General features: G+C 46.5%; 1 long non-coding RNA gene across 4 annotated transcripts in view; it reads left to right on the top strand.

Annotated features, from left to right (window-relative positions):
- Positions 1–18,907, top strand: part of LOC144496491 (uncharacterized) — a 52,054-nt gene that overhangs the window by 22,444 nt on the left and 10,703 nt on the right. The window contains exon 1 of one of the 4 annotated variants that reach the window (XR_013498412.1): positions 18,399–18,474. The exons of 1 other annotated variant lie outside the window; for it this stretch is intronic. This is a non-coding gene — a long non-coding RNA (uncharacterized LOC144496491). Of the gene's footprint in view, positions 1–18,398; positions 18,605–18,907 lie in introns of those variants that run through there. 2 more of the 4 variants (XR_013498414.1, XR_013498413.1) reach the window with 2 other exon arrangements.

Consider the following 18,907-nt stretch of genomic DNA (forward strand, 5'->3'; position numbering starts at 1 on the left):
TCGCTTCCTTTCTATCTCATGCTTTCCCTCAGTCACTACTGTACCCAAGTAAGAGACCTGTCGCCTCATGATCTGGGCTTTTTTGGGATTTACCTTTAACCCTAATGTAGTGAGAAGGTTCAGCAGTTCATCCAATAACTTTAGATGTTCCCCTCTTGTTTCAGTCTGTAAGAGGAGATCATCTACGTATTGTACCAAACATTCTGGTTTGGAGAATCCCTCCAAGCCTTTTGCTAAGCGCTGGTGAAATATGGAGGGGGAGTTATGAAAACCTTGTGGTAAACACATCCAGGTGTACTGTTGTCCCTGGAACATGAAGGCAGATTTGTATTGACAGTGGTGATCTAAGGGAATTGACCAGAAGCCATTACTGATGTCCAACACTGTGAAAAGTTTTGCGTGTGGGGCTTGTTTCATCATGGCTTCTGGGCTAGTCGCCACTGTGGGGGCTGTGACGGGGGTGGTCTGATTTAGGGCTCGATAATCGATTGTGAGCCTCCAGGAACCGTCCGGTTTCCTTACCGGCCATATGGGGGAGTTGTTAGTGGAAGCAACTTGTTTTAATAAACTGCTAATCACCTTGGCCACTTCCCTTTCGGCTTGCTTAGGGAAGCCGTACTGTCTTTGGGGTTTAGGGTCGGGACCTTCTATGATTACCTCCCTTGTTATTCGGCCGCAGTCACGCTTGTGACTGGCAAATGCCTGTGTGTGTTTGGCTAATATACCCTGTGCTTCAGGGTCTTCCGTCATTTCTGTGGGCCTGATCCACAGTTCTCCAAAGGTAGATATTCGGTCTACGTATCTGCCGGTGGCCACCTCAACTGGGGATTGACAGGTGGTTGGCATTTGCCAAATGCAACAGTTAGCGGGGTCAAATGATAGGTTGCATTTCCTCACCTGGTCAGACCCTAAAATGTGCTCTGCCTCTGGGTGGAGTTTAACCAAGATAGCTGGGTGATGACATATTATATTACCCAGTCGAAATACTCCGGGGACGGAAGCACAGATGGCTCCGAACCCTCCTGTCTCTAATTCCCAATTTCTGGTGGTGACTGTGGCCACCTCAATAGTTTTGAGGTGACTTGTAAGTTTCCCTATCCTAGTTTTTCGACCGTCCTGTCTTGGCCAGGTTAATTCTCCCTTCCCACAGTCTATCAAGATCTCATATTCTTTCATTAAATCATTCCCCATTATTGTACCCTCGTTATTTCTGCACACATAGAACCTCATTGGTATATACAGATTATTTATTTCTACTAACGTGGTCTCGCTCAGGTAGGCGGGTGTTTTGTGCCCTCCTATCCCGGTCAGATAAATCATTTTATTTGTAGTGGGTAAGGGTAGGTCGGTAACGGATATGGATGCTCCTGTGTCCACTAGCATCTCACATTGCCTGCTCCCTACTAGTGCTGACACATAAATCCTTCTTTCCTTTTTACTCTTGTGAACGGGGGCTGCAGACCGTCAACCCTTGCTGACCCCGGGGGTTCTGTGGTTCCTCCAGTTCAGCTGGGGACATGGATCGGGTCAGGGGTCTCCCATGCTTATTCCAACACACTGCTTCTGTATGTCTGTGTTTATTACAGTGGCTGCAATGTTTCCCACTGTTCCCAACTTTGTTCCTTTTCCGTGGAGTCCCGCAATCCCTCGCAAAGTGCCCTTGTCGGCCACAATTGTGGCAAATCAGTTTAGGCTTTGTTCCATTCCCGTTACTGTAGGCTGCTATTCTTTCTAGCCTTGCTCTTGCCTGGGGTTTCTCTTCCCCTGGGACGCCGCTAGCCCATTCTACCAGCTCATTGTAATCTTGGGACATCACCACTCCCATTTTTAGGATGAGCTGGTGAGCACTAGAGAGTCCATCCTTAAAAGCCTGGATGAACGCTCGATCTCCTCACCCTGGATTCCCTTGTCCTGAGCACTCTTGGTATATCCGGAACAGTCGTTCCCCGTACTCAGAAGCTCCTTCTCCTTTTAGCTGCTTTGTGGAGGTAATTCTGCTCCAGTTAGTGGGAGCATTCCCTAAGACTCTGAATTTCTTCTTTAAACTGTAAGAAGGGTGCCTGTTTGGCATCTATCTCTGCTGTTAGGGGGATTACATGTGTCCACCGTCCCCCATTATAATCCTGTGCAATAGGGGCGACGGGTCCACCTGCTACCTGCCTCCACTTATCCGCTGGACAGGCTGCCCTGACCAGCTCGTGTACGTCTTTTAGGTGTAATTGGTGTCCTACCCAGATTGTGTCTAATTCTTCCCAGAATTTAGTGTTTGCGCTTCTAGGTTGTAATTTACCCAGGGAAGCCATTATCTGCTGTCTCTCACCTGGGGTAAAGGGTTTATAATTTGCCTTGTCGTGCTGCTGTTCCCCCTCGGGTTACTGGCGCTAAGTTGTGTAATAGCGCTTCCCAGCCCTCCGAAGGAGCAGTTGGTCCCTGCTGTATGGACTCATAAGAAGGTAGAGGATCAGTTTCCCCTCCCCACTGCCTTTCTAAAATCTGGTTTTGCTTTTCCAGCTCCCTCACTCGGGATTCTAATTATTTAATCCTTTCTTTATCTTCACTCCACTTCTTAGTAGAGGCAACTACTTGCTCAATTAGACCAGCGAACTGATGTGTTAACATTACTCCTATCTTCTTTGTCTTGTTTCTCTTTTCTTTATCTATCCACTTTCTCTGCTGCTCTAAGTTGTGAGAAGTATCCCAGCCATCTTTTTGCATTCTCTTTATTAACTCCTTCCTGTCTGCCATGTAAATTTCAATGAGGGAACCTGCAGGTCCCCTTTTAACTCCACTATCTGCCATTTTGCAGATTTCACTAACCCCGGCCACGATTACTCTTTAGTAAAGTGTGCTCTCTCCCGTAGGGACTTCACTACCCCCGGCCACTATTGCTATTCTCACTCCGTGTTTCACTGCCATTACAGGGTTTCAAGTTATACTCACGGCTTCCACGATTACCACCTCGGCAACGTGCTTCTCCACTGGAGTCCGGTTGAGGTCAGAGTTGATCAAACTCCTGTTCCGCCCCGCTTTTCACAACATTGACAGTACAGTTCCCAACTTTTCAAACTTTCATGCAATCAGATGGAAACTCTGCGTCTGTTCGCCACTACAGAGTTTGATGTTAAACCGACTTCTGCCCCCTGTGCTTCACAATCCTTAGTGCCCTTGGTGTCTCTCACTCACTTCAATTCCTGACCTTCACGTGGCAGATTTCTGCTCTTAATAGTCAGTCTAAGGCAGAGATTTTGAGACAGGCACTACCTTATCCTTTTGCCAATCAGCACAAGTCACAGTTACTAATTACTATCAGCAGTTAGTACTTATCACTATATCAGGTACACAGTACAAATATCCTTTAAGTTTCTCCCTTGTAAACTGTATTTTTGACCTGGTCTGACTCTCACAGATTCCGTGATCTCTACCCCGGTTCCGATCATGGCCAATCGATCTCACCAGTAATAGGATCCTGCCAACTACGCCAATTGTTGTGGGAAAAATGCCACTTGTAGTCAGATCTCAAGGTTCCAAAAATACAGTTTATTCAACGGAGCTCCGTGGAGACAAGGCACAAGTCAGTAGCAAATCTTCTCTCCGTAAAATGACGGGAACGGTCCATCTTTATACTTTTTACACAATAGATGGACCGGAGATTTGAACATTATCACATCGTTATAGGCAGATACAAACATTTAACATAGCATTGTTCTTGTGAATGGGTACATTTCCTATGTCTGTGGCTATCAATGGTTGGTTTCGGCTCATTCAGGTGCTAATCGGTTTTCCTGCATTCATATTTTCCCGCTCTTTCTATGACTAATCTGCTCTCTTTGTCTCGGGTTTTCCCTTATCTAAAAGATGTCTCGATCCTTGGCTGGCTTCCTGAGGTGTTTGTTAACTTTAAATCACTGTCTGTGATTCTAAATGGCTTGTCTGTTGGGTTTGATTTCAAGTGATCTTTGTCTAAGTGGAAGCCGGTGTCTGTTTTATGGTTCCTTTCCCAGTTAACTCTTTGTGTGCCAGGCAGTCATTTTAAAGTGTGCTTTCCTTACGTTTTTCCCCTTACAACAAAGATAATGTTTGACCACATAATAGACTTGTGATTAAAATTAAATCCCATCCAATTAAAAGGACAAAGCCAGTATGGATACAAAATTGGCTGAGACAAGAATCAGAAACTGGAAAGTGGTGAATGTTTCAGACCAAGGGAAGCATACAGTCATGTTTCTCAGGGGTCAGTATAGGGACCCACTGCTCTTTTTGATATATATTAATGACCTGGACTTGTGTATACTGTACATAATTTCAAAGTTTGGGGCAGACACAAAATTGGGAAATGTAGTCAACAGAGGAGGATAGTAACAGACTTCAGACGTCTTCTATCAAGATGGCGCTGGAGCGAGGCACTTCTTGCAAGCTATCCCCAGCATACGCTCTATTTTTATCTTTTACTCTCGTTCTATGTTTTTAAAACTGTACGCTATATTCTGCACCCTCTCCTTTCCTTCTCCCTTATGTACTCTATGAATGGTATGTTCTGTCTGCATAGCATGCAAAGAACAATACTTTTCACTGGATCCCAATACATGTGACAATAATAAATCAAATCAGATACATACTGCTTAAATGGACAGACATGTGGCAAATGAAATTTTGTGCATAGAAATGCGAAGATACATTTTGGCAGGAAATTAGCAAAGGCAATATAAAATAAACAGTACAATTTTAAACTGAGTGCATAAGAATTAGAAGCAGGAGTAGGTCAATTGGTCCCCCAAGCCTGACCTTCAACCTCAACTCTACTTTTCCATCTGAACCACATATTCAAAAGCCCAAAATCTATCAAACTGAGCCTTAAGTGTACTCAGCAATTGGAGTAGAAAGTTCCAAAGATTCACAACCCCCTGAGTCAAAACATTTCTCCTCACTTCAATGACTACCCATTTTCCTGAGACTATGGCCTCTAGTTTGAGACTCTCCATCAGTGATCCTTTCAAGCCTTCTCAGATCACTTCTCATTGTGTAAACTCCAGAGAATATAGGCCCATTCTACTCAATCCCTCCTCATAGGGTAGCCTGCTGATCCCATGAATCAATCTAGTGAACCTTCATTGCACACCTTTACATCCCTCCCCACCCCCACCCCCACACCACACTAAGATAAGCACATCCTTCCTTCTGTGCGAAGGCCAAAACTGTGCACAGTATTCCAGGTGTGTTCTCCCCAACACCCTCTCCAACTGCAGCAACACTTATTCTTGTAATCCAATACCTTTATAATAAAGGCCAACATACACATCTCCTCTGAATTGCTTGCTCCACCTGCACCTGACTTTCTTTTTTTTTACAACGTCAATTAAATCCCTCTCCAATATCTAATCATTTTTCATCAATTCTAAGATGTTTTCTTTTTCTATTCATTTTCTATCTGCCATCTTCTTGCCCTAATATTCACCCTGTCTACCGCACATTTTGCTGAAATTTAACCAAATAGGTTAGATTTGGGTTAGGTGGGAGGTTAAATTCTGAAAACTCTGATTCCTGACACAGACTTACCTCCAGTCTCCCCACCCCTCATCACCAACTTCCAGCTTTAATTGAGGCAGGAATGTGGGGGCCAACGAGGTGGGGGAGAATGGGGAGGTGGTGATCACCCTACTCCCAGAAGACAAGTTGGCCCTTTATATATAATAATGAAGCTGCAAGCCTCTCACCTATTGCCATGCAGGATTTCAACTTTAGCTGCTATCAGCTGAGTTTCCCAAACATTGGGGAACCCAGTTACTTCATTAAGGTAAGGATTTGTTGGTTCAAGTCCTTAAAAGAGCTACCTCCTAGAAGCCTACCTAAAAAGCCTCCATGATTGGGCACCTTCCCACAACCTTCGCCCTGAAGCTTCTGATGGTCTCTGCGCCTCACATCCACCAGGGCCCTGATCCCAGCCCTCCCACCCCCTTCCTCCCAACCCACAACATTAAATCTCTGATCTATCTTTCCTTCCCCTCAGCCCCAGGGTTCTGATCCCCCTTGCAATGTGCCTCTTATTCCACCTTCCACAACCTAGAGATGCCCCAGTCTTCAAAATCCAATTCCTCCCCACTCACCATGAGGTCACCAACCTCTCACTCCCCAAGGTCCCTGACAGCCCTTACCCTGGATGGGAACCCAAAAAATAACTCTCTATCTTCCCCTCTCAATCACCATCTCTGACAAGAACCTACTTAGAATCATAGAATCCCTACAGTGCAGAAAGAGGCCATTTGGCCCATCGGGTTTGCACCGACCACAATCCCACCCAGGCCCTACCCCCATATCCCTACATATTTACCTGCTAATCCCTCTAACCTACGCATCTCAGGACACTAAGGGGCAATTTTTAGCATGGCCAATCAACCTAACCCGCACATCTTTGGACTGTGGGAGGAAACCCACGCAGACATGAGGAGAATGTGCAAACTCCACACAGACAATGACCCAAGCCGTGAATCGAACCCAGGTCCCTGGAGCTGTGAAGCAGCAGTGCTAACCACTGTGTTCCTGTGTTAGTGAAGATTGCTGCTGCAATCTTCACTAATTGTCTCCCCCTCTGTTAGGAGGCCCAACCTGTCAATCCATTTGGTTCTCTATATGATAAATGAATCAATTACATAAGTAACACTATGTAGAGTTAAAAGGCCACTGCTGGGGAAGCCAATCAACCCCCAACACACATATATAGGTATTAATAGAAAACTTGGACATTTAACTCACAAACAGAATGTCTCACCGAAGCAAATAGACATCATCAAAATATGATGATTCACATTGATTGGCATGAAAAAAAACATTTCATCTGAATGTCCCAAATTGCTGAGACATGCCTATATAACCAAAGATAACATGCAGTGAATTATGATGGAAGATTTTCAGAAAATCATGCCTGCTCTTACCATTACCTTGTTATGAACTTATCTTGAATTCAATCGCATTGTTGAAGTGGAAACTTTTCCTGCTTCTTGACTGTGAAAGATAGACTCTACAAAATTCGTTTCATCAATATAACAAGCATTTATTTACTAATAACTGCATGAAGTATATGGCTGAGACTTGAGGTAAGAGAGCAGTTGATACAGCTGCTGATTCTTCCACAAGTCCACAATTACACAGAGAAACAGTTCAGTATTTATCCATAATCATTATCAGTTTTCGTGACCAGAGCATATTCAGGAATTTGATTAGTAATAGAATCGTGAGCAATATCATTAATCAGGTTTTAACTTGCTGACCTCCCAGAACTCGTTGTCCCATTATTCATACCCTTATCTTGTCCTTTGATGGAACAGAAGAAGGTCGCTGACTCCTTCCTCCCTGACCCTATCTTGTTTTATTTACTCATACAGCCTTAATAACTCTTACAGGGGTCTGGCATTTTGAAATAGCTTTGGTCAGCCATTCTTTATATTGTGACAAATAGTTGACCAATTTTCCCAGCATGCTACTGCTTAGTTCGTACAATTCCACAGCATGCCTTCTGAAAGTGCCAGCACTGTGCAATACAGTGTGATGAAAACATTCATTCACACGTTGTGCAGAAACTGATTATCTGTAAAAATCATAAACCATGAAATAGATTTCATGCCTCTATTTTACTGTGTGCATGTTTTATAGCTTAATTCAAAGGAAAAAAAATGGATAGGTGCAAGGTCAGTTTATGAATGAAATTAATTTTCTAAAATTGAACAAGTATAAAACAGTGATAAACTAAAATGAGCTCAAGTTTAGTATAGAACTAAAATTGTCTCAAGACTTTTCAGGTAGATGTGCATATCAGACAAGATTAAATGTGAGTTGGACAATACAGAAGCGAGGTATGGTCATCCCTCCCAAAACCCTCTATTTTTCTTAAATAATTCCAGGATTTTGACTGCACTAGCCTATCCAGGAGTCTAATCCAAACATTGATCACTCTTTATGACAAGAATAGTTTCATATCAGTCTTAAATTTTCCTGTCATCAGTTTTAATCTGTGTTCCCTTGAATTACAACAACTTGCATTTCTGTAGCACTCAACAAATACAGGTGGATGCCTCAAGTCACTTGATGTTAGGAGGATAAAATAGTAGACAGCGACGAGTAGGGAAAAATCAATCAGGTGAATACACATTGGTGCAGTTGAAGAGAAGAATCTTAACAAGGTTTTTTTCAAAAAACAGGGATTAGACAACAGTGTGGAGGGAACTAGACTTGTCCTGGAGTCTTTAGGAATCAAAGATTAATCTCCCACAGCAAACCAAGAGATAAATGTGGGGTATTCTCAAAAGGAAAATTGAGCGGTTCAGGCATTCCCCTTAATTGTAGTCCGCTGCTTGTCTGCTGAGCACCTCAACTGCTCCCGCATTTTGATAGCAGTTACTCAGCCACACTATACCTCACTGTCAACAACTTTTTTAAAAATTCATTTATAGGATTAACTCTGGAGAGTTCCCCCTGAAAAGGTGGTGTTGGGCCACCTTCTTGAACTACTGCAGTCCATATAGTGGAGGTACGCCAACATGCTGAAATGGAGAATGTTCCGGGGCTTTAACCCAGCAACATTGAAGGAACAGCAATGACATGTTCTAAGTTAGCATAATGGATGATTTAGAGGAGAACTTGAAGGTCGTAGGGGCCGATTTTACCAAATCGGCTCTAAGTGCCGCGTGCGGTCGTAAATCAGACCCGCGCCCAGCAGCCGCGCTCCAGCGCCCCCATACGCCTTTTTTCGGCCCGGGTCCAGTGGGCGGGGCCTAGCACATTTGCATCTGTCGGAGCACCGAGCTGCACATGCGCAGTTCGGGGCCGTCAGCACTCAGCGCGCCCGAGCGCAAAAGTCAAAGGCAGCGCTGACAGCATTGCTGTCTGCGCTGCCTTTGACTTTCCCTGGTGGGGGGCGGGGGGGGGGGGGGGGGGGGGGGTAGGGGGTGGGATGTGACGCCTCTTCCCTGGGCGGGGGGGGGGTAGATCTGACGTCTCTTCCCTGAGGGGGGGGGGGATGTGATGTCTCTTCCCTAAGTGGGGGGGGGTGGGGGGAGATCTGACATCTCTTCCCTGAGGGGGGGGGTATGGGGGGATGTGATGTCTCTTCCCTGAGGGGGGGATGTGATGTCTCCTCCCCCCCAAGGGCAGAGACGTCACATCCCCCCCCTACCCCCCCCTCAGGGAAGAGACGTCACATCCCCCCCTACCCCCCCCTCAGGGAAGAGATGTCACATCCCCCCTGCCGCCACCCCTCCCACCCCCCCACCCCTCCCCCCCCCCCCACCCCCCAGGGAAGAGATGTCACATCCCCCCTATTCTCCCCCTCAGGGAAGAGACGCACATCCACCCACCCCCCTACCCCCCCCCCCTCAGGGAAGAGATGTCACATTCCCCCCCACCCCCACTCCCCCCCCCCCACCCCCAGTGAAGAGACATCATCCTACCCATCAGGACCCCCGGAGCAAGGCCAGGATCCAGGACCGTACAGTGACGGACACCAGCGATCAAGGTAGGTCGGGGACCCGGGGTGTCCGATCCCAGGGGGGGGGCGGCTGCTGGCGGGGTGGTTCGCGGGGGCGGTCCGCGAAGGGAGGTCGGGGGCGATTCGGCAGTTCAGTTGCTGAGTTGAAGCCCTATTGGACTTGAATTCAGCAACACGGTAAATGCACGGGCGCTGATCGGATCGGAGCTTCGTAAAGTGGGAATCCTTGGGTAAGTTGGGCGCGGGCTTCATTATACCGATTTAAATGCATGCAACTGCATTTAAATCAGCCCGCTACCAATTCGGGCACGCGCCAGAACGGCCGTTGGTAAAGGCGCGATTGGCCTTGGGTCGAGTCTGGACCGCGTTTTAGGCCCGACGCCCAACTTTACCACGATTTCGCGCCCGAAAACAGGCACAAAATTTTGGTAAAATCGGGCCCGTAGTGTTCACTTGCGTCTGCTGTCCTTGTCCTTCTAATAGGTAGAGGTCACAAGTTTTGAAGCTGCTTTCAAAGGAGGCTTGGCGAACTGCTGGGTGTTTCTTGCAGATGATATATATTGCTGTCACTGTGTGCTAATGGTGGAGAGAGTGAATGTTTAGATTGGTGGGTGGGGTGCCAATTAAGTGGGCTGCATTGTTCTAGATGGTGTCAAACTTCTTGGGTGTTGTTGGAGGTGCACTCATCAAGGCAAGTAGAGAACGTTCCATCACACTCCTGCTTTTTAAGCTACGGTATTTATCTTGCTGGTCCAGTGAAGTTCCTCATCAATGATATCTCCAGGATGTTGATGTTATGGGATTCAGAAATGGTAGTGCCATTGAATGTCAAGGGCAGTTGGCTATATTCTCTTTTGTTGGATTTGGTCATTGCTTTGCATTTGTGTAACATACATGTTACTGTCACCAACAGACAAACAGAGTCACCAATAAAATATTTTCAGGAATGTTTAGCAAATGAAGGCAAAAGTCATAAAATTGGGTTCTAACCAATAAACATACATCCTTTAGAGCTATATTAATGAGGAAAGGAGAAATAAGGGGAAGCTAAGGTGAGATAAAGGAAGGAAGAGAGAGAAAGAGTGAGAGAAAGGGAGAGATAAATTAGACAGATGAAAGCTACCAGGGAAAACCTCTCTCTATCTGGTAACCATCTAAACTTCACTACCCTGGAACCAAGCTCTGAAGCCTGTAAATGTGCTAGATTTGTTCCCAAGTTTGAAGAGAGTGATGTGGAATCTTTCTTCTCATTTGAGAAAGTAGCAGAACAGCTAAAATGGTCACTAGAAATCTGGACATTTATGATACATAGTCAGTCAAAGGGAAGGCCAAAGATGTCTAGCCCATGCTGACTCCTGACAAACCCAACAATTATGAGCAGACCAAAGCTGCCATCCTCACTGCCTATGAGATAGTCCTGGAGACATATCACCAGTAATTCTGGAATGCTGGTCAAATGACTGGTGGATCCACTTGTTAAAAATATAGTGCATCTACAATGGACTGTGTGAATTGATATTGGTGGAGGAATTTAAAAACTACTTACCCTTCAATCTAAGAATGCACCTTAAGGAGCAGAAAGCCCTCACCACCAGGGACGCAGCAGTAATGGCAGATAGATTTGATTTCATCCATAGGCCTGACAACTCAGGCAAATCCTTTCATCAAATCCACCCCTAAAACCATTGGAAAGATAGAAAGTGTGAAATGGATTGGAAGGGGTCTACACTCAGAAAGGAAAGTACAAATGAGTGTGCCAGAAGTCCTCCACAATCCCAAAAGCAGAATACCCACAGTGACAAAATAGAACACTCCAGACCTGAATGCTAGAGCTTGAAAGGGAAGCTCATGGGTCTTACAGGGCTCCACAAGTGTAGTTCCCAGGATAGCACAGCAGGTAGCAAAGCAGAGCAGGCAGGGACCCTTGCTGCATAAACTAGGCCCCCTGAGGGTAATACCCTGTGTGTGTTCAAGCCATACAAAATCCACAAGAGCTATCAGAGTTTTATCCTTCCAGGAACAGTGTCCCTTTATGTATCCTAGGATGTGAACAGGTCCATCGTCCTGCTCTGGGGCACAGGGGCCACTCAATCCTTAATGTTGGAGGGAAACAAAAGCCTTACCCCCTGCATCTTCCAGGCACTGATCGGTGGAGTTGGAGCAGGATACATATGTATCCCTCCATTGGGTCCTCCTACAGTGCAGCCTAGCTTTGGATCCTCATGTCGGTAGGAATTTTCCCTGAACTACGAGTGACATGGATGGGAATGAATTGGCTGGCAATAAGGCGGTAGCGTCCCCTATAATTCTAGAGCAATCAAGTGAAAAAAGAGAGACTGAACAGCTACAGGAGGAAGCTCTGGGGATCTTCCCTGGCTGTGTAGTGATCCGATCCCAAATGAGGCAGGTTGGCTTAGTCAGAAGGGAGCCAGAACCCCAGCTGGGTGAGCCAGAGGCCAGGTTAGAGGAGGCTTTATTCCAAGGCCTGACTGAAGGGGAGGAGTTGTTCAGCCGAACCTCTCTGATTAAAACACCGCAGGCACACCCTGAAATCAAGTACTTGGAGCAGACCGCCTGCACTGAAGCAGAAGCCACCCAGGTCCCTGAGAGCTATTAGCTGGGGGATGATGTAGTAAAGCACAACTGGAGATCCCCATGGGAGTCTATGGATAAGGAGTGGACAATACTCCACCAGATCGTAGTGTCCCAGAGTATCGTCAGGAGATTCTTAAAATCGTCAATGCTATTCCGATGGCTGGGTACCCAAAAAACTTTAGCCTGCAGCATTCAGTCCATTTACTGGGCTTGCCTGTGGTTTGATGTGGCTGAATACTGAAAGATCTGCCATGCCTGCTTTCATGTTCATTACTTATGCATTCACAAGGAACCCAGTGAATTGTGTGGCAGAGCAGGCAGGAAGTCACCCAGGCCGCCATTACCTCAGGGGGTCAAGGGCCATGGTGCCATATTTGAACTGCAGGACAGGAGCTCTGAATTACAGCTCCAGAGTCCTTGCAGCCACAAGTCATACAGGAGAAACTCTCAGATTTGAGCAATCACATCCTGGGACATACGAGGACACTTACAGTATTGCCTTTCGCTCATCTCTAGATAAGAGCACTGTCCCTTTCCTCATCTGGATAAGAGCCATTACCGAGGCAGAGTTTTCTGCAGCCTGCATTATTGACACCTTAGTCTGGATGTGCAAATGAATTAAAGTGATACACTGAGCATGTCTTTTACAGACTTCCCTCCATCTCAAAACCAATAGGCAAGTGCTAAGCCCTTCACCTGGCCTCCATCCAAACATGGCATCCCCACCCCTTCCAGGTAAAGGACATCCTAGAGGACCATGGATGGGTGTTCCTTCTGTTCATATATGAATGCATGTGAAGACATCGCTCTTAACCGGGGTGATGAGAGCAATGTGCAAGAAGCCTCAAGCAGACACTTACTCGCATGTCTCCACTACCCTCGAAACTCTATACAGAGCCTATTACCTTGCCAGCATAGAAATACTAACTGCATGATCACTTGTCAGCAAGGGCAATTCACCCAGAAGAATGGAGGTTTGGAGTCACTAGTTGTCTGTCCTCCACAAGCTGTGCCCTATGGAGGCATCCACCTCCCTCCCATCATCCATCGCTCCCTTCATCCCTCCTCCCTTCATCCCTCTGACTGCAGCTGATGGCAAATGACACAAAATGAATGGCAGATCCACACCTTACTAGGATCTCCATGTTCTGAGACCCATGAGTCAGCAATGTGGCCTTCACCATGGAGAGGAGAACACAACTGAGCATCTTTGACATCCAATTGCCTCATAATTATTAGGGTGTCCCTTTTATTCAACCACTTGAGTTGACCTTGAACTCCACCCACCCAAAAAGATCCTCCTCTCACTTCGACAGATCTCACTGAATGACCAACTGCATCAAGGTCCGTTTGGAAAAATGGTGGGCATCACCTTTCAAACTCACTCCACCAATTTCTACCCTCCCCCGTCACCCGCCAACACCCCTATCACCATAGACCCACCCAATATCACCATTCTTCTCCCCTCTGTCAACCTTGAACCTCCCCTGGTTACCCTTGACCCTACCACAATCCACCTCCACATACTTCTCCTCCTCTCGGAGCCAACAGCCATTACTGTCCTCATGCCCACCCTGACACTGCCCCCTCCCATTAACTGAACCACATGTCTTATTCCCCTCTGTGACCCACCTGATGAGACCTTCATCTATCAGACTCTCACCCTGTACCTGCCACCCTACTGCATCCCACTACTGTCTCTGACTGTGACTGTTCCCTCCTATCACCCTGAATTCAGCCTCTCCCCCCCACCACCCACAGGACCCAACTGTTGATATCACCAATTTCCCCACAAGACAATCTCCTCATTCTCCAGACACTTTCCCCACCCTTCCCCTGGAATTTCTACCTCCCTTGTCCAGTTTTGGTGCCACATAACAGCACTCATATGAATTTTTTCAAGGTCCCCAAGGTGGAAGCGACATCTACAAACCTCAAAGTCATGAAAGCAGTGAAGCTCACCAGGTGCACAACACTTATATAGTTGTAAAACTGAACGTTCCAAGTTCACGCTGGTGGGGAACTTAATTTGGAGAACAAACTTAATTCCAGTGAGGTGGTCTTTAAACATGAGACACTAATGCATACAAATGGAGTTCCCAATATTGTCAGGAAACTTGACCCACCTTTAATCCACCTTGAAAATCAGGAGAATCAGATTCACACAGTTTACCTCACCAACAGGAAACAGATTTCTCGCCTCCTGCTAAATTAAGTGCATCTGTCGACCACGACTCCTAGTGCTAGTGGCAGCGGAAAACTCTGTCCATGGTTACAAATTGATAATGCCTGGACCTGAATATTCAAAGGTATTTGACATCTTGGAAGGACCAGAAGAAGGAAAACGGAGGGGGGCAGCTCTCTTAACAAAGGATGAGATCAGTACAGTAATGAGAAATGATCTTGGTTTGGAGAATTGGCATTGGAACATAGGGACAGGATTAGGCCATTCAGCATATCGAGCCTGCTCCACCAATCAAAACTATCATGGCTGATCAGACACTTCAATGCCTTTTACACAATTCAGGTCAGAAACTCCAAAGTGTTTTATGAAGTCCGCCTGGATCAGAAGTTTTGCAATTTGAATTTGGTTAGGGTAAGCATGAGATGTTTCACTTCAGGTATGATTCAACTGACCCACTAGGGAACTTTTATCAAACAAAGTTTATTTAAAAATACAGTTAACATGTATAGGAAAAAAATTAGCAATAACTTTTACCAATTACAAACAAGACAGAAAAACAACTATAATATTGTATAACCCTTAATAAATATATGAAATGTTCCAATCAAACAAACTTCCCTATTACAAACCCTTGCCACAGGTTTGGCACAGTAGCAGGGAATATGGAAACCCCTGTTTTCTTACGTTATTAAAACAAAGCAGATTAGTTTAAAATAGTGTGCCTTATATATATTAAAGGTATCACAATGTGCCTCACTTATATGCCATGAAAGTATTGTCTGTACAAGCACATATATAATCATTTTTGAACAAATATTACAGATTTAAACTGTATTTCTGTATTTTATTTCAAACTTTGGCCAACGAGCAGTTTATCCCTTGGCATAATGGGAAATAGATTTAAGCAGACAAACCACATCCTTTTGGAATAAAGAAGCATAGACTAGTATATTCTATTATTAGAGGCAAGCTAGGCACCTGCAGTACCAAGGTTTTTTGAAATGTAAAGAAGGATTCAGCTTCTCGCTGGAATGAATAACTGTGATTTCGCCTCTACCTTAAGGGGGCAAGGAAACAGACAGAGAAAATGACTCCCTATTGTTTTCAGTACTGAAGGTGTTAGGGGCGACCCTGGAACCGGATTTGTGTTGGTAAAGTTACTTGGCAACAGGGCGAAAGAGTCCATGTGTTCGGTTGATCAGTGAATTCTTAATTCTGCTGGAGGGTAGAATGCTATTGGCCGAAATAACTGAAGTGTATTAATGTAGTTGGACCCATCCAGTTTGGTTGACAGGTGGAGCGGGAAGATGAAATCTTCAGAAATGGATATCTGTTGTGCCCATGTGATGTAACGTCAAAGAGAGACTAGAATCATCTGACCATCTCTCTCCCAATACATGTTGGTTCAATAAAATGTCTTTTACCTGTATACTGTTTTTCGCAAGGCTTTGTGTTTGCTGTGTTTGGCTGAATACAAGACTCCCAAGGGGGATACCCCGAAAAAATCCCCTTACAAGCACAGAAAATATGAATGCTCATATGATGCTGGAACTTAGTCCCTTGGTTGGAGAATTAAAACTCTGACTTCTCAGCCTTGTAACTTCCAGCAGCTCTCTTGATGTACATACAGACAAAGTTGAAGTCAGCACAGCTTCCCAAAACACCAGGGAGAGAGAGAGAGAGAGCCTCCAGGTACTAATTAGCAAACCACCAACCAGTGAAGTTTCACTCCAGAAAGGCCAGGACATCTGCTTCCAGGTAGCCAGCAGAATCTATAATGCCAGGGAGAGAGAGAGAAAAACCTGCCTGCCACTTGACAACTTGAGCAGCTTCTGACTCTAAAAGCAAAACTAAAAGTGAGTCCTTGGATTCTTCTGGGGAGGAACCACCTCACTTTGACTTGTCAATCAATCCTGCCCCTCACAAAGCATTTTTTAAAAAGTTTATTTATTAGTGTCACAAGTAGGCTTACATTAACACTGCTGTGAAGGTACTGTGAAAATCCCCCAGTCGCCACACACTGGCGCCTGTTCGGGTACACTGAGGGAGAATTTAGCATAGCCAATGCACCTAACCAGTACGTCTTCCGGACTGTGAGAGGAAACCGGAGCACCCGGAGGAAGGTCACGCAGACATGGGGAGAACGTGCAGACTCCGCACAGACAGTGACCCAAGCTGGGAATTGACCCAGGGTCCCTGGCGCTGTGAGGTAGCAGTGCTACCATGTCACCCCGCAAGGTCATAAAAAAAATCCCAGAAACTACCTGAGGCTCTGACTAAAAATAAACAAAACCCCATTTAAGCTATTGAAGCAGCAATAAAAGGACTTCTAGCAGACAGCCTGACAACATTTGTTGCACTCCCTCTATGATAATGATATCCATTCTGAGGTAAGAGGACCAAAGTTGTACTCCGGGTGGGGTCTAACCAAGCTTCCATACAATTGAAGTAATACCTCAAAGGAAGGAAACAGGCTGTGACAAAGCATACCGTACATATATAAGGAAAGGAGAGATTGCAGAATGTAGTGTCACAGTCAAAGCTAGGGTTTAGTGAAAAATCAACTTAATACGAGGTAGGCCCATTCAAAAGTCTGATGGCAGGAGGGAAGAAGCTGTTCTTGAGTTAGTACGTGTCCTCAAACTTTTGTATCTTTTTCCTGATGGTAGAAGATGAAAAAGAGCATGTCCGGGATGCATGAGGTCCTTGATTATGCGGGCTGCTTTTCCAAGGCAGCGGGAAGTGTAGCCTAAACCAGGATGTTGGATTTATGTCACATTATCAGTAACCCCCACAGCTTTCCCCCTGATCTTGCAGAATCTTACTAGCTGTTCTGTCTGGAGACAATACACATCTCTTTAACCTGTGTTTAATGTTCCCTCCACCCACATTATCTGTACCTTTAAGACCTGGCTGGCTGTAGAGATTTGCATTCTAATTAGTATTCTGTAACTTGATTTCTGTGTCTCTGTGCACTGTTGGAAAACAGATTTTCACTCCATCTGACGAAGGGGCAGCGCTCCGAAACCTTATGGTATTTACTACCAAATAAACCTGTTGGACTTTAACCTGGTGTTGTGAGACTTCTTACTAGTCTAGCAAACGAGATTGTTCAACTCAGCTGGGCTGAAAAATGGCAAATGGAGTTTAACCCTGATAAATGTGAGGTGATTCATTTTGGTAGGACTAATTTAAATGTGGATTACAGGGTCAAAGGTAGGGTTCTGAAGACTGTGGAGGAACAGAGAGATCTTGGGGTTCATATCCACAGATCTCTAAAGGTTACCACTCAAGTGGATAGAGCTGTGAAGAAGGCCTATAGTGTGTTAGCTTTTATTAACAGGGGGTTGGAGTTTAAGAGCCGTGGGGTTATGCTGCAACTGTACAGGACCTTGGTGAGACCACATTTGGAATATTGTGTGCAGTTCTGGTCACCTCACTATAAGAAGGGTGTGGAAGCACTGGAAAGAGTGCAGAGGAGATTTACCAGGATGCTGCCTGGTTTGGAGGGTAGGTCTTATGAGGAAAGGTTGAGGGAGCTAGGGCTAGGTCTGTTCTCTCTGGAGCGGAGGAGGCTGAGGGGAGACTTATTAGAGGTTTATAAAATGATGAAGGGGATAGATAGAGTGAACGTTCAAAGACTATTTCCTCGGGTGGATGGAGCAATTACAAGGGGGCATAACTATAGGGTTCGTGGTGGGAGATACAGGAAGGATATCAGAGGTAGGTTCTTTACGCAGAGAGTGGTTGGGGTTTGGAATGGACTGCCTGCAGTGATGGTGGAGTCAGACACTTTAGGAACATTTAAGCGGTTATTGGATAGGCACATGGAGCACACCAGGATGATAGGGAGTGGGATAGCTTGATCTTGGTTTCAGATAAAGCTCGGCACAACATCGTGGGTCGAAGGGCCTGTTCTGTGCTGTACTGTTCTATGTTCCATGTTCAACATTGAAGGTCCATCTCCAGTAATCTATGACCTTGTCAAAGCAAACTCAGCAGACAAACCCCCAAGAAACTGACGTCACAGAGCCACGCCCATTGGGCGGGGAAAGGAGGCAAGGCTCCATGGCTCCGCCCGCTGTGTGAAACGGGGCGGTGCTCGGTGACTCCGCCCACTGCCTTGTAACGGGGCGTGGCTCCGCGGATCCGCCATTGTGTATAAAAAGGGCGGGGTTCAGTGGCCCCGCCCTTTCCCAGCTCGTGCTGCTGGCGGATGGTAGGTGCTGACATCAGGGTCTTTGCTCATTGACCGCGTGCTGCGGCGGCCGCGGAGTAACCCACCCACTGCGGGCGGAGAGAGAGAGCGGTAAAGCGGCTCGGGCCTGGGGCCGGGTCTGGACCTTGAGGTGGGGCCGGGGCCTCGGGCTGGGCCGGGGATGGGGCCGGCTTCGGGCTGGGCCGGGGCCTCGGGCTTCAGGCTGGGGCCTCAGGCTGGGGGCTCGCGCTGGGCCGGGGGTGGGGCCGGCCTCGGGCCGGGAATGGGGCCGGGGCCTCGTGCTGGGCCGGGCTCGGGCCTCATGCTGGGGCCTCGCGCTGGGCCGGGGGTGGGGCCGGCCCTCGGGCTCGGGCCTCGCGCTGGGCCGGGGGTGGGGCCGGGCCTCGCGCTGGGCCGGGGGTGTGCTTGGGGATTGGGCTCGGGCCTGCTCTGT

Source organism: Mustelus asterias, chromosome 1 (genome assembly GCF_964213995.1).
Source record: "Mustelus asterias chromosome 1, sMusAst1.hap1.1, whole genome shotgun sequence".
Taxonomy (NCBI): Eukaryota; Metazoa; Chordata; class Chondrichthyes; order Carcharhiniformes; family Triakidae; genus Mustelus; species Mustelus asterias.